The following is a 12,997-nucleotide window of genomic DNA, read 5'->3' on the forward strand; positions in this document are numbered from 1 at the left end:
TTGATCTGTACATATCCCATAACGTCATTTATTATAGAACGGAGAGATTATATTTAAAGGCAGATGTTTTCCATTATATAAAAACACTTTTAGGTTAGTATTTGGCATCTTTATATATCTTTTAAAGCAAACACCCACTATCTGATCTTACTCTACAACACGATGTATGTCATCAACTAATCTAAACCATTTGATTCGTATTGCTAGCCAAATTCGTCCGTCCAGGCCCATGGCCATTCCGTCTTTTCCATCCCACTAGCAATCATCATTAATTGAAATCAACTAAGTTATTGATTAGTATTTATCTTGCACCATACCTGGAAATTGCATCCGTCCAACAGAGAACTCACCACTAATGGTATTTTCATCAATGAATCTAGTGAAACCATTAGGACACTCACAATGCAGACTCTATCATAGAGTCTAAAGTTATTTATTACCTCGAACAATGTGGACTTAGAGTCTAAATAAGACTTGGAGTCTTATTTTTTTCTACCTCTTTCTTTAATAAATATGCTGCCACATCAGCAAAAAACCATAAATAGTATGTAATTAATTGTCTTGGACTCTATGATAGAGTCTTGCATTGTGAGTGTCCTTACTGATAATATATCACAATCGGTTCGTGTCATGAACCGGCGGTGAAAATTAGTCTAGTTTCGACCATCTGTTGAAGCCACAAACTGACATTTGTATATAACTAGCCAGAAAACCTAGCTCATCTTCCCGTGCCCTCTCTCTCTCTCCTATCCTCTGTCCCCGACACAGAGCATCCCCCTCTCTCTCCCTCACCTGATCCCTAGCCGGACACCCTTACCCCCTCGTGCGGTCCCATCCCCGATATATGCAAGGGTAGCGGGCGTGGACACAAACAAACACAAATGGGTGCAACAGAACACCTCAATCCGGTGCATGAGGGCGGAAAATGGTGTAGGTGTGAAAGGACAATGGCTGCCCCTCTCTATTGCTTTTTTATTTTCTTAATCAATTTACACCGTCGGTTTCAAACAGTGGTAATGAGGATTTTCATGTCCCACTTTAACCGCCGAAGCGCAAATACAGCAGCGATGAGGGTTTTCAAGTTGACGAGGATATATAATGCTTCTATGGTAGTGATTCCATCTACTCCATTCTCTAGGATTAGCATACATCAATTCGAATTACTCATGCCATGTTAATCCCTCTTTTGATTATTATATAATTAGAACCCAAGCATATTTATCTCTCTCACTCCATAAAAACCCACCGCTGCCCATCGTTTCTTCTCCTGATTTGGCATCAGTCTAACTCTAGTAGTTTCTCAATCAATTTTTTCATGCACTCATTTCTCCCAATGCAGTTCTCTCTCTATTTTTTTCTTCTCATATTTTGCAGAAGGCTTTTTTTGTGAAAGGATGGGAATAATTTTTATTAGACGATAACTTTATTGAAGGTTGGATCAGAGGTATATATAGACGATATGACAGACAAACGATTGGCATGGCAACAGGCGATGAATAGCAATAAAATTTCAAAAGTTTAAATAGGATTCTAGTGGCAGTTGTTTGAGCAGAACCGATCTTGTACATAGATTTTTTTTAGGGGTGCGCGGTTTGTTTAAGCCAACATCCCTTGAAGTGCCCTTTTTTTTGTGGTCATCATCATACCTACAGTATGTGTAGTACTACCCGACAAGGAGTAATTAATATAAATTCTACTGTAGTCTAAGTGCGTTATAAACTTGATGATGATATTACAAGATTCACATCGAATCTTACGGTACATGCATGAAACATTAAATATAAATAAAAAAAGATAACTAGCTAATTGCACAGTTTACTTGTAAATCACGAGACGAATTTTTTAAACTTAGTTGCTTCATGATTGAATAATGTTTGTCAAATAAAAACGAAAGTGCTACAGTGTCAAAATCCAAAAAAAAATTTAGATCTAAACAAGGCCTTATATATGCACTGTCTGACATGACAATTGACAATAGCTAGTCGCTGTACTCAAGATCTACTGAACAATCACAGCTCTAATTGACCAATTACGTAGCTTCCAAATTGAATAAGCTATTAGAATCAATAATAATGCAATGATAGATTGTGTATCTAGCCATTGTTTTCCATCTCTCTCTACTGAATGGAGCACCGCTACCTTTTACTATTCAAATGCCCCCCCCCCCTCCTTTCTTGAAAAGAAGTATGTAGATGTATTCTAAAGTCGTTTGATCAAATATACAGATAAAAATATTATTATTTATAACATTAAATAGATATACTATAAAAATACATCTCATGATAAATCTAATAATATTTATTTAATTACATATAAAAACTTTTTATATATAATTAGTCAAACTTTTCAGTACTATAATTGTATTTTTTTATGCACACTCCTCACAGTTGAATAACTGATTTTCTATCTATCATCATCAGCCAGTCGAACTGAAGATACTTCAACATAATGTTTGAGACGCACATGGCAATTGACGACAATACCTAGTCGTTGTACTCATGATTCACTCCAGGATCTACTGAACAATCACGGCTCTAATTAGCCAATTACATAGCTTCCGAATTGAATAAGCTAGAATCAATAATGCATGATAGATTGTGTAGTCATTGTTTTCCATCCCTCTCTCTCTCTCTCTACAGAATGGAGTATCTCTGCTGCTAGGAGTGCTAGGCACCGCTACCTACGCTAGCTTTTACTATTCTAATGTTACACCTCCGCTCGTCAAAAGATTTATTCAGAGTTAGAGGAAGTATCTAGATACATTCTTCATTAAAAGTCGAATCTAAAATTCAACTAAATATATAGATAAAAATATTTTTTTCGCGATCGGGAAATATAGCCCGTTTTTCATTAAGCAGAGAGAATTGCACGACGCAGCTATGAGAGAACCCCCATATATAGATAAAAATATGAAAACCTATTACTTTAACTCAACAACTTTACTGGTAAATCAGATTTTTGGACTTTAGCTCTACAAGCAAATTTATCGGCAAAGCTAAAGTTGTTTTGGTGAACTGTTTGATAAAGCAGTTATGCACGTAGTTTCTTAAAAACTTGCTCTCACAAAATCCCACACACCGTACGAGGTAAAACTATGAAAACCTATTACTTTTAGCTTCAATTCATCTCATTCCTACCTAAGAGCATGATTAAGAAGCTTCATTAGTGAATTAGTGAAGCTATTTGAAAAATACATGTTTGGCAAAAAAAAAACAACTTCAAATAATTCATGAAGCTGGTGATAAAGCTATGCCAAATAGACCATAATAATAATACTTGTTTAATACTATAGATATTAATTAAACTTAAGATACTTTAACTTGATCTTGAGCTATGATTGTATTCTTTTTTTATGCACACTCCTTCTCACAATTTAACTGATTTTTCTATCTATAATCATCAGCCAGTCAAACGGAAGATACTTCAACGTAACGTACGCAATGTCTGAGAAGCACATGTGCACATAGATAGAGTAGCAGGGAGAGCACGCGGAGGCGAGTAAATAAAAGATATTGTCCTTGCACGGTCACTATACTGTTAGTTACTATACTTGTTAATAATTGCTTTTGTTCTGACTTGTGTGGACGTCTAGCCTGCCTGCTGGCCTAATAAACCATAAGAAAACAAAGGAAGAAGAATCCAGTTCATTCGATCGTTCATATACTCCCTCCCTCCGTCCCTGAAAGAATCAATTCCTAGGATCCGTACCAGTCAAACTTTTTAAAGTTTGACTAACTTTATAGAAAAGAGTAACAACATCTATAATATAAAATACACATTATATGAAAATATATTTTATGATGAATCTAATAATACTAATTTGATACTATAAATCTTAGCATTTTTTTCTAGAAATTTGGTCAAAGTTTAAAAAGTTTGACATAGGATAACTCTAGAAATTGATTCTTTCAGAGACGGAGGGAGTATATATTAGTATATGTCATGGTGTGAATCGAGTTAGTCTTTGTTCACATGCTAGCTGCTTGGACGTCGTCGTCCGTCCCATTCACGGTTGATCATCTCTTCTCTTCTCTTGCTTGCATGATTTTACTGCTTGGAGCTGGGTATTTTAGGCCTTGTTTAGTTCGCAAAATTTTTCAAGATTCCCCGTCACATCGAATCTTGCGGCACATGCATGGAGCATTAAATATACATGAAAAGACTTTGCGATTACATGGAAAGACTTTGCGATTGTGATCACCCACATGAAAAGACTTTTCAAGATTCCCCGTCACATCGAACTGAACAAGGCCTTACATGCAAAGACTTTGCGATTGTGATCACCCACATGCATGTCTGCATATGCGTCCAAATAACATTAATTATTTCCCTACCTCTTGATCGTCCCTTGAAAACCGCACCCCCCACGAGCGCCGAACGAGTACACTACTTCACTCCATCCATTCCCGGTTTAGGCATAGTTTAGGGCTTGTTTAGTTCCAAAAAATTTTACAAAATTTTTTAGATTCTCCATCACATCGAATCTTTAGACACATACATGAAGTATTAATTATAGATAAAAATAAAAACTAATTATACAGTTTGGTCGAAATTGACAAGACGAATCTTTTGAGCCTAGTTAGTCCATGATTGGATAATATTTGTCAAATACAAACGAAAGAGCTACAGTGTTGATTTTGCAAAATATTTTGGAACTAAACAAGGCCTTAAAAAAATTATAAGGCCTTGTTTAGTTCGTAAAAATTTTCAAGATTTCCCGTCACATCGAATCTTTGGTCGTATGCATGAAGCATTAAATATAGACGAAAATAAAAACTAACTGCACAGTTTACCTGTAATTTGTGAGATGAATCTTTTGAGCCTAGTTACTCCGTGATTGGACAATGTTTGTCAAATAAAAACGAAATGCTACAGTACCCAAAAACAAAAAATTTTGTGAACTAAACAAGGCCTAAGATTTTTCATTACATCGAATCTTGGACAAATGTATGGAGTATCAATATAGATAAAAACAAAAATTAATTGTATAATTTAGCCATAATTTGTAAGACGAATCTTTTAAGCCTAGTTAGTCCATGATTGAACAATAATTGTCAAATACAAATGAAAGTGCTACAGTAGCCAAAGCCAAAAAAATTCTCGAACTAAACAAGGCCGTTAGACCCAAAATCTAAAAACTTTTCAAGATTTCCTATCATATTGAATCTTGCGGTACATGTATGGAACATTAAATATACATTAAAAAATAATTGCACAATTTACCGGTAATTTATGAGACGAATCTTTTAAGTCTAGTTAGTCCATAATTAGACAATAATTATTAAATATCAACAAAAGTGCTATAGTACCCAAATTAAAAAAAAAGATCTAAACAAGGCCCCAAGCAGCGTGCCTAACAGATGAGATGGAATTTAGGGCATGTTTAGTATCTATTCGATTCTGAGCTGATTTTCTAAGAGAAGTGATTCTGTTCTTTAGCATAAAAACTCAAAGTCATGATACAGAAAATCACTTCACAGAACCGGTAGAGGAACATTTTTTATCTGAGAAATTGTTTTCACTGCTGAATAATTCGGCAGAGAATCCGTTCTAAAAACTCTGCTAAATAGGATCTTACATACACTCCTCGAGTGGACGTGAGTCCTTTCTCTCCCTCCAACCCGTCTCTTTCCAAGTGCATAATAATTAATACTATTAATGTTCTTTTTGGCAGTGTCTCGTTAGAACTTCTCCACCAATTTAGGTAATTGAAAACCTGGGCAAACATGCATACGTGAAAACAATTTGTGGAAGCAAGAAGAACCAGAAAAAGTGATGAAGCTTGAGCCGTTTCGCCTAGAAACAATTAAGTCGTCGTCACAAAAATGTGATTTTCAATAGCTTCACCCTATTTCCGAAGAAACCGAAATCCCTGCCAAAGAGGACCTAATATAAGTTCAAACAACGTATATATATATCACCGCCACTACCATGACAGAGAACACATTGTAATTAACTAGTTTGTATAAATATTAGTAACCTCTAACCCTTGCTAATTTTCGAGCCGGCAGTAGTTCTACGAAACGGATGATACCGCCAACGCAAGGCCGCCCCTAGCTCAAGCTAGCTAGCTTTGCCGGTGGATAATATAACACCGGCCAGTTAGGCGTTTGTCATTGTCATTGCTATCTAGTCTGATTAATTACGCACCAGCAACAGGAGTGTGATTGATAATAACAGAAGACGAGCTAGAAGAAACCAAGTTGATCGAAACTGTATTGTTTTTCTTTTGCAAATATAGCAATGCAACCGTGTGCTGTATATATGTTGCTGTTTCATCACTTTATCATCATCAGTAGTCATCTCACAATAATTGGCGGTCGTATACGCAACAAATTTAAATCAGTCTTCCCTGCATGCCCATACTTAAATATTGGATTTTTTTTTAATATAATTTGAGACAAATGTGCTAGCTGCAGATCGACGCAGCTAGCTAGCCTAGTCGATCAATCAGTCAACCTGACCGCACCGGAATACAGGGCACCAGGATCAGTAGCTAGTATGTAGTATCTCTATCATCTGTAAATGGCTGCAAGTATGCGTGTGAACGACTGGAATTCTGATCCCACACGACAGGGGCAGACGGCTCATCCACATCCATTCTCCCGGCCGGTGTCAGATACAAGCGCAACCGCTTGCGGTTGGACTAGTAGAGCACGCTAACTGACAAACTGATCGAAAAGACGCCGGCGATAACGCCAACTGACAAACTGAAAGATGCCTGCTTGCCGACGATGTTAATATAATGCTTCGAACTTCCTCTATCCTATAAATCACAAGGTGTTCTAAAAATCTTATAAAGTCGATGTATATGTCTCCATCTGACAATAACCTCGATCTCTAATAATCTTCTATACTTGAGCTGAAAGCAGCAGGCCGATCGACTAGCTAGGATCGGAGTCAGACAGTGGCTAGGAATGAACTTGTAGGAAATGTCAACATACAATGCACGCAGCAGTCACGGAGTCAGCGCTAGCTAGCTCTAGCGGAGTGCATGCAGTGGCAGAGACGTCAAAGCTCCACGCCGCCACTAGCCAGCCGACTAGATCGATCGATCGAGCGACGTCGTCGTCTTGACTTGCTACCTAGCTACCACACTTAGCTATAGCAGCTAGTCCAATACAGTAGCCTGGGAACGACGGCCCACATTCTCGTTCTTTTACGTTTTGAGAATGTGTGCTAAGATCTAATATATTCTAAGACATATCATATCAACATTTGACATTGACAATATATTCCAGTAATGCACATGTTCCGTAGCTTGCTATATGCTCTCCCTACGTGATACTACATTTTTTTTTCTTTTTTTTGTTTGTCTTTATTTGCTTCCATACTGATTTATTTCTTCTTATTGTTGATGACACACACGAGCAAACATCTGTCTAGCTATAAGTAGTAGTATCACGGAGAGCATATTAATAAGCATGTGTGTAATTAAATTGCACTATTTTCTTCACCCAGGCCCAGCCATGCGTGGTTGGGGCTGGTAAGGGAATTGGCGGGCCATTGTGGCGGGAGCTCAACTCACCATCGGAGATCTTCTTGCAAAAAAAGAACTTATTGGGGCCCAGGTGTTGCGGACAGGGACAAATTTGGGAGGGCTCTACGTTTCAGATGGTCCTTGTGGCTAGAGTGGACGAACCAAAGCCATGGGCAGAGATCACCATCACCTAGAGATGGATGACAGATGGACATTACTCTATGCGCTCAGCGAATATAGTGCAAAGTTGCTTGTAGCACGTTCAAAAACAACCTAATCTCGAAAGCGCACGCAGAAAACAAGTGCAAAGTTTTTGCATGGACATTAGTCAAGGACAAGATCCCTGTTGCATTTTGGTCCAAAGTTCTCTTCATGCAATTTAGTCCAAGACATTAGTGATGGTGCCATATCTATCCTCGGATTTGTTGTGCCCCTGGTTTTGCGGCCAAACCGGCAAACCCTAGTATGCTCCACCGAGCCACCTCGCGTATCCGCCATGCAAGGTCTCTCATGCCGACACGTTGTCCTTGACTCATTCTCGTCCCATGTCGTCTCTGAAAGCCCTAGTTTGGTTTTGCATAATTGATGAAACCCTAGTACTAACCTCTATACTAAGTGTGTGTAGACTTAATGAGGTTGGTACATGCCAAGTGATGGAGCAAGAAATGATCATTGTGATGATGGTGATGACCACAAGATGATCAAGTGCTCAACTTGGAAAAGAAGAAAGAGAAAAACAAAATTCTATGGAGATCAAGGCAAAGGTATTGCTTAGGGTTTTGGTTTTGGTGATCAAAACACCATAGAGGGTGTGATCACATTTAGGATAGATAGCCGTACTATAAAGAGGGGAATTCTTTGGCTAAGCGGTTATCAAGTGCCACTAGGTGTCATTGTTCTTGTGCATGCATTTAGAACCTAGTGAGCTAACTTAACTCCTTCGAAGAAAATGATTGTAAAAATGCTAACACACGTGCACTTGTTGGTACACATTTGGTGGTGTTAGCACTCCTTGAGAAGGAGGTTGAGGTTGAAGGGTAGAGAGGGGTTGAGAAATGAAGTGCATATTCTCTATTGCGCCGGTGGGAAAATTGGAGAAGTCGCGGACCGGACGCTGCCCCAGAGGCACCGGACGCTGTGTCTGTGCGTCCGGTGTGCAGGCAGTGCCTGGCTCAGCTAGGGTTAGGCACCGGACGCCAGGCACCGGACGCGGGTTAGACCCTGTTGGAGCGTCCGGTGTTTTGAGTCCGGTGTTTTGTGTTTTTGCATTGCTCTCTGGGTATGAGACCGGTGAGCATCGGACGGTCCGGTGCTCAGCGTCCGATGACCCCACGAGTTTGCATACCTCCCTGAGTTTAAGTCCATTGAGGATCGGACGAGTCCGGTGCGTACTCACTGTGAGTCCGGTGTTGCGGCCACAGGGAGACTCACGTTGGCGGCAACGGTTGGATTTCAAACGGTCGAAATGTTCTAGGCATCGGACGCATCCGGTGTAACATAAAGAGCGTCCAGTGGTCCCGTTTTCAGTCCAGTGAAAAGAACCAACGGCTCTATTTGTTTGAGGGGCTTATAAATAGTTGTTGGCCGGCTTGGGCTCACCCTCTTGGCATTCTAGCATACATAACATCCTTGTGAGCCTAAGCAAACTCCTCCCACTCATCTCCTTCATAGATTATTCATCTTTGTGAGATTGAGAGTGATTCCAAGTGCATTTGCTTGAGTTATTGCATCTAGTGGCACTTGGGGATTGTTTTGGCTGCGGTTTTCTTGTTACTCTTGGTGGTTGCCGCCACCTAGACGGCTTGGAGCAGCGGAGGAGCTTTGGCACGAGTTGGTGATTGTTGGTGGCCATCTCCCGATGATTGTGAGGGGTCTTGTACCTTCCCTGGCAGAGAGCCGAAAGGTAACTCTAGTGGATTGCTCGTGTCATTGAGCTACCTCACTTGTGGGTAGGTTCTTGTGGTGTCCTAGTGAGGACGAGGTTCGTGCTACACCTCTTAGCCACCGAACCACCAAGTGTTGGTCGACACAACGGGGACGTAGCGTGCCGGCAAGCACGTGAACCTCGGGAGAAAAATCGTTGTCTCTATTGTGATTGATTGGCATTCTTCCGGTGCTTGATTGTTTATATATTGGTGATTGGTTCATCCCCTACATGGCGGTATAAACATCTCTTCCTCTCCATTTACTTACCGCAAAGTAGTGTAACTAGTTTAGTTGCTAGTCTTGCCTTGTATAGCATAGTTTACTAGTATAGCTTATAGTGACATAGCTCTTGTGTGCCTAGTGATCATATTAACTAGAATTGTTGGATAGGTGGCTTTCAAACACCCCATTAGAGCTAGAGCAAAAAACTTCGCTTTGTTATTTACTAACCTCTTGCTCTAAGTGAGTTTGTAGATTTTTTTAAATAGGCTATTCACCCCCCTCTAGCCATATTTGGACCTTTCAGTCTCCAAGTACTTTGGCTCTGCTTTTGCCTTGACTTGTTCAACATTGTCTTTTGCACCATCCTCCACCATGATGCATGCACTCTTGCTCTTCACATGCATGATGTGGATCTCCCATGACCTCGCACGAACTCCTCATGTACCTCGATCCAATCCTCCTTTGTTCATCCATCACCACCCTTGGTCCATCGGCATGAACACTTGGCTTGACCTTCACCACATGTCATTGACGACGACCCTATATGCTGCATCCGATCCAACACGAGCTCATCATAAACCAAGAGCTACATGATCAGTTGGACACCACAGTTGTCCATCACTCATCATCCAAGGGTGACCACCATTGGTCTCTCAGTTATGTTTTCCATGCAAGTGGAAAGCCGCTCTCGTTCTTTTGTTAGAAGCAGATGGAGACAAACTATCAACAAGGTTTACACGCACTATATATGGTGGCACCGCATGCTCAATTCGTATATGGATTCAATCACCAAAATATAACAAACTTTGGCCTCAATAATGGGGCCATGCATTTTTCTTACGCCATCCATTTTCTAGAGTTGTTTAGGTATGCCAATTAGGTGTGCCCACAAAAGTGTAAAATTTGTATCATTGGGACACCACCAATATCTCGTGCTAGCTCTTTGAATAATCCCAATTAAGCTAAGAACATGTCCGGGTCATTTGAACAAGCTAAGTCACTGCTAGCTCAATCACACAATCAATTTCAGAATATGTTATCTCAATATCATAATATTAAAAGCCACGACATTCGCCCTCCAAAAAGGTTGTGTGTGGTTGCAGAGGCTCAAGATAGGTTTTTTATTTTTTTCTAAAAACAATTGCTATTTAGAAAGTAAAAAAAGAATATTATAAAGTCTACAAAAAATTAACATTTGTCTATTAAAAAAATGATGCACAAACCGTTATGAGATCTAACAACAGGAGGAGTGGAGGTTTGCCTCAATTAATGCCATGGATGGACGACGACTCAATCAATCAATGCTTCAACTTCCAGCGGCGGCAGCGGCGAAGGTCTTCTCCAAGACGTTGAGCTTGTCAGCAGGAGCGGCAGCAATGACCGCATCAGCTGCCTTGCTATAGGAAGCGACGACTTGAGCGATCTTTTTTTCATCTCCATCCGCATATGCCTTGTTGATAGTGGAGCCAGCGGTGTATAATGTTTCCTCGAGGACAGTAGCTTGCGCCTCCGACATTTTGTTTGCTAGGTCAGCCGTGGCGAATCCATTGACGGCCTTCTGAATCTTGGCGTGCATCTCACAGTAAGCCTTATCGACGGTAGGGCAATCTAGCGGGCTAGGTGCAGCTACCGAGTTGATGGAGTCCTCCATCGTCTTGAGCTTCTTCTCTGGCGGCGCATTCTTGGTCATGGCAAGGGTTATCTCCACAGAAAGAACGAGGCGAGCGATTTCCTTCTCATCTCCTGTCTCCTTGGCCTTGTCAAGAGCGGAAGTGAGGGGTTTGAGGTGCTTCTGAGCGGCATGCAAGGTTTCCTTTTGCTTGTCCGGTGGGGCGGCGGAGACGACAACATCGATAACCTTCTCAATCGCTAAGTCGAGGTCGCCAATGTATTTTTCAGCGGCAGGGGACAATTGCGTCGCCGTGGCGGCGGCTTGATCCGCAACATCAAGGACACTACCAAGCAGGAGGGGGAGGATCATAATTTTGGCCATGGCGGATTAATAATGCTACTAATTAAGATCGAGTTGCTTCAGTATGATGGGTTATATGTGTGTTTGCGCGCGCTAGCACGTTGATGCGATACTTCCAATAATAATTAAGAGAGACTCACGAGTTCCTATTCCAAAATTAGCTACATCTATGCATGTAGTGCATGCATGTCCGTTCAATAGACACCCTTTCTTAGGGAGTGCCTGTGCGCCGACCAGGTGGAATAGGCCATGCACCGACACTCAACAAATTATTTTTTCCCTGGAGCACGAATCAAGCCATTTTTTTTGCATATTTTGGCCTGCGTTGTCCATCAGGCCCACGCCCCATGCGCAGACCAGACAGCAATAAAATCTTCAAAATAAAATCCCACATGAATATATTTCAATAAAATTTTTAACAAACATTTATCTCATAGTAAACATGTATTTAAAGATAATCGCCGAACATCATATTAACACTATACAAACATCATAAAAAAAGTATAGAACATCATATGTATACTCAGGGGCGGACTCAGGATTGGCCAAAGACTAGGGCCATTGCATTAAACATGAGTGCTAACTGTGCTTAGCTATAGAAAAAATATGATTTGTCCACTGCAATTAAGGGCTAAGACTAGGGCCATAGCCCTAGTGGCCCTAGTGTTGGGTCCGCCACTGTGTATACTAGAGTTAAATAAAAAGAAGAAAATACTACCGAACATCACATATATCATGAAAGGTTGGTGCTTTCTAAGCCATAAAGGTTGCATAAAGCGTAGTTAATGCTTATTGGCATCTCTACCTCCTATTGTATATATAGAAACTAGGACATCGCGCACGCTGACATGGTGTTATGCGTCGGTGGCGTATTTGTATCTAGGATAGTATTATTAGGCATATTAGTTGTGTCCTTTCATCTAGGGTTAATGAAAAAATCGCCTCTTAATGAGAGTGATTTAAGTGCAACGAAATGTAGCCATTGCTGTAGTGCCTAAACCACGCATGGAGTCGCTTTTATAGCCCATTGCTGTAGTGCCTGCCTAGTTAAATGACTCTGCTTTCCTAAAAAAAAGTTAAATGACTCTGCCCATGGCCACCTTAATTTACGCCTCGCGTGTTCGTGCACAGACAAGGACGATGTCGGCTAGTATATTTGCGAGTAAAGAGAGCTTTATTTAACTAGACAAAACGTTACAATCATCATTATTTAAGAGGTCAGTAACACACACAGGTGCCTGCCTCAGCCAAGTTGTAGTATGAACATTTCACCTAGGCCTTGTTTAGTTCTGAAATTATTTTGAATTTCGGTACTGTAATATTTTCGTTTTTATTTGACAAATATTATTCAATCATGGACTAACTAGGTTCAAAAGATTCATCTCGTGATTTACAGG

The sequence above is a fragment of the Sorghum bicolor genome, chromosome 8, assembly GCF_000003195.3.
Source record: "Sorghum bicolor cultivar BTx623 chromosome 8, Sorghum_bicolor_NCBIv3, whole genome shotgun sequence".
Taxonomy (NCBI): Eukaryota; Viridiplantae; Streptophyta; class Magnoliopsida; order Poales; family Poaceae; genus Sorghum; species Sorghum bicolor.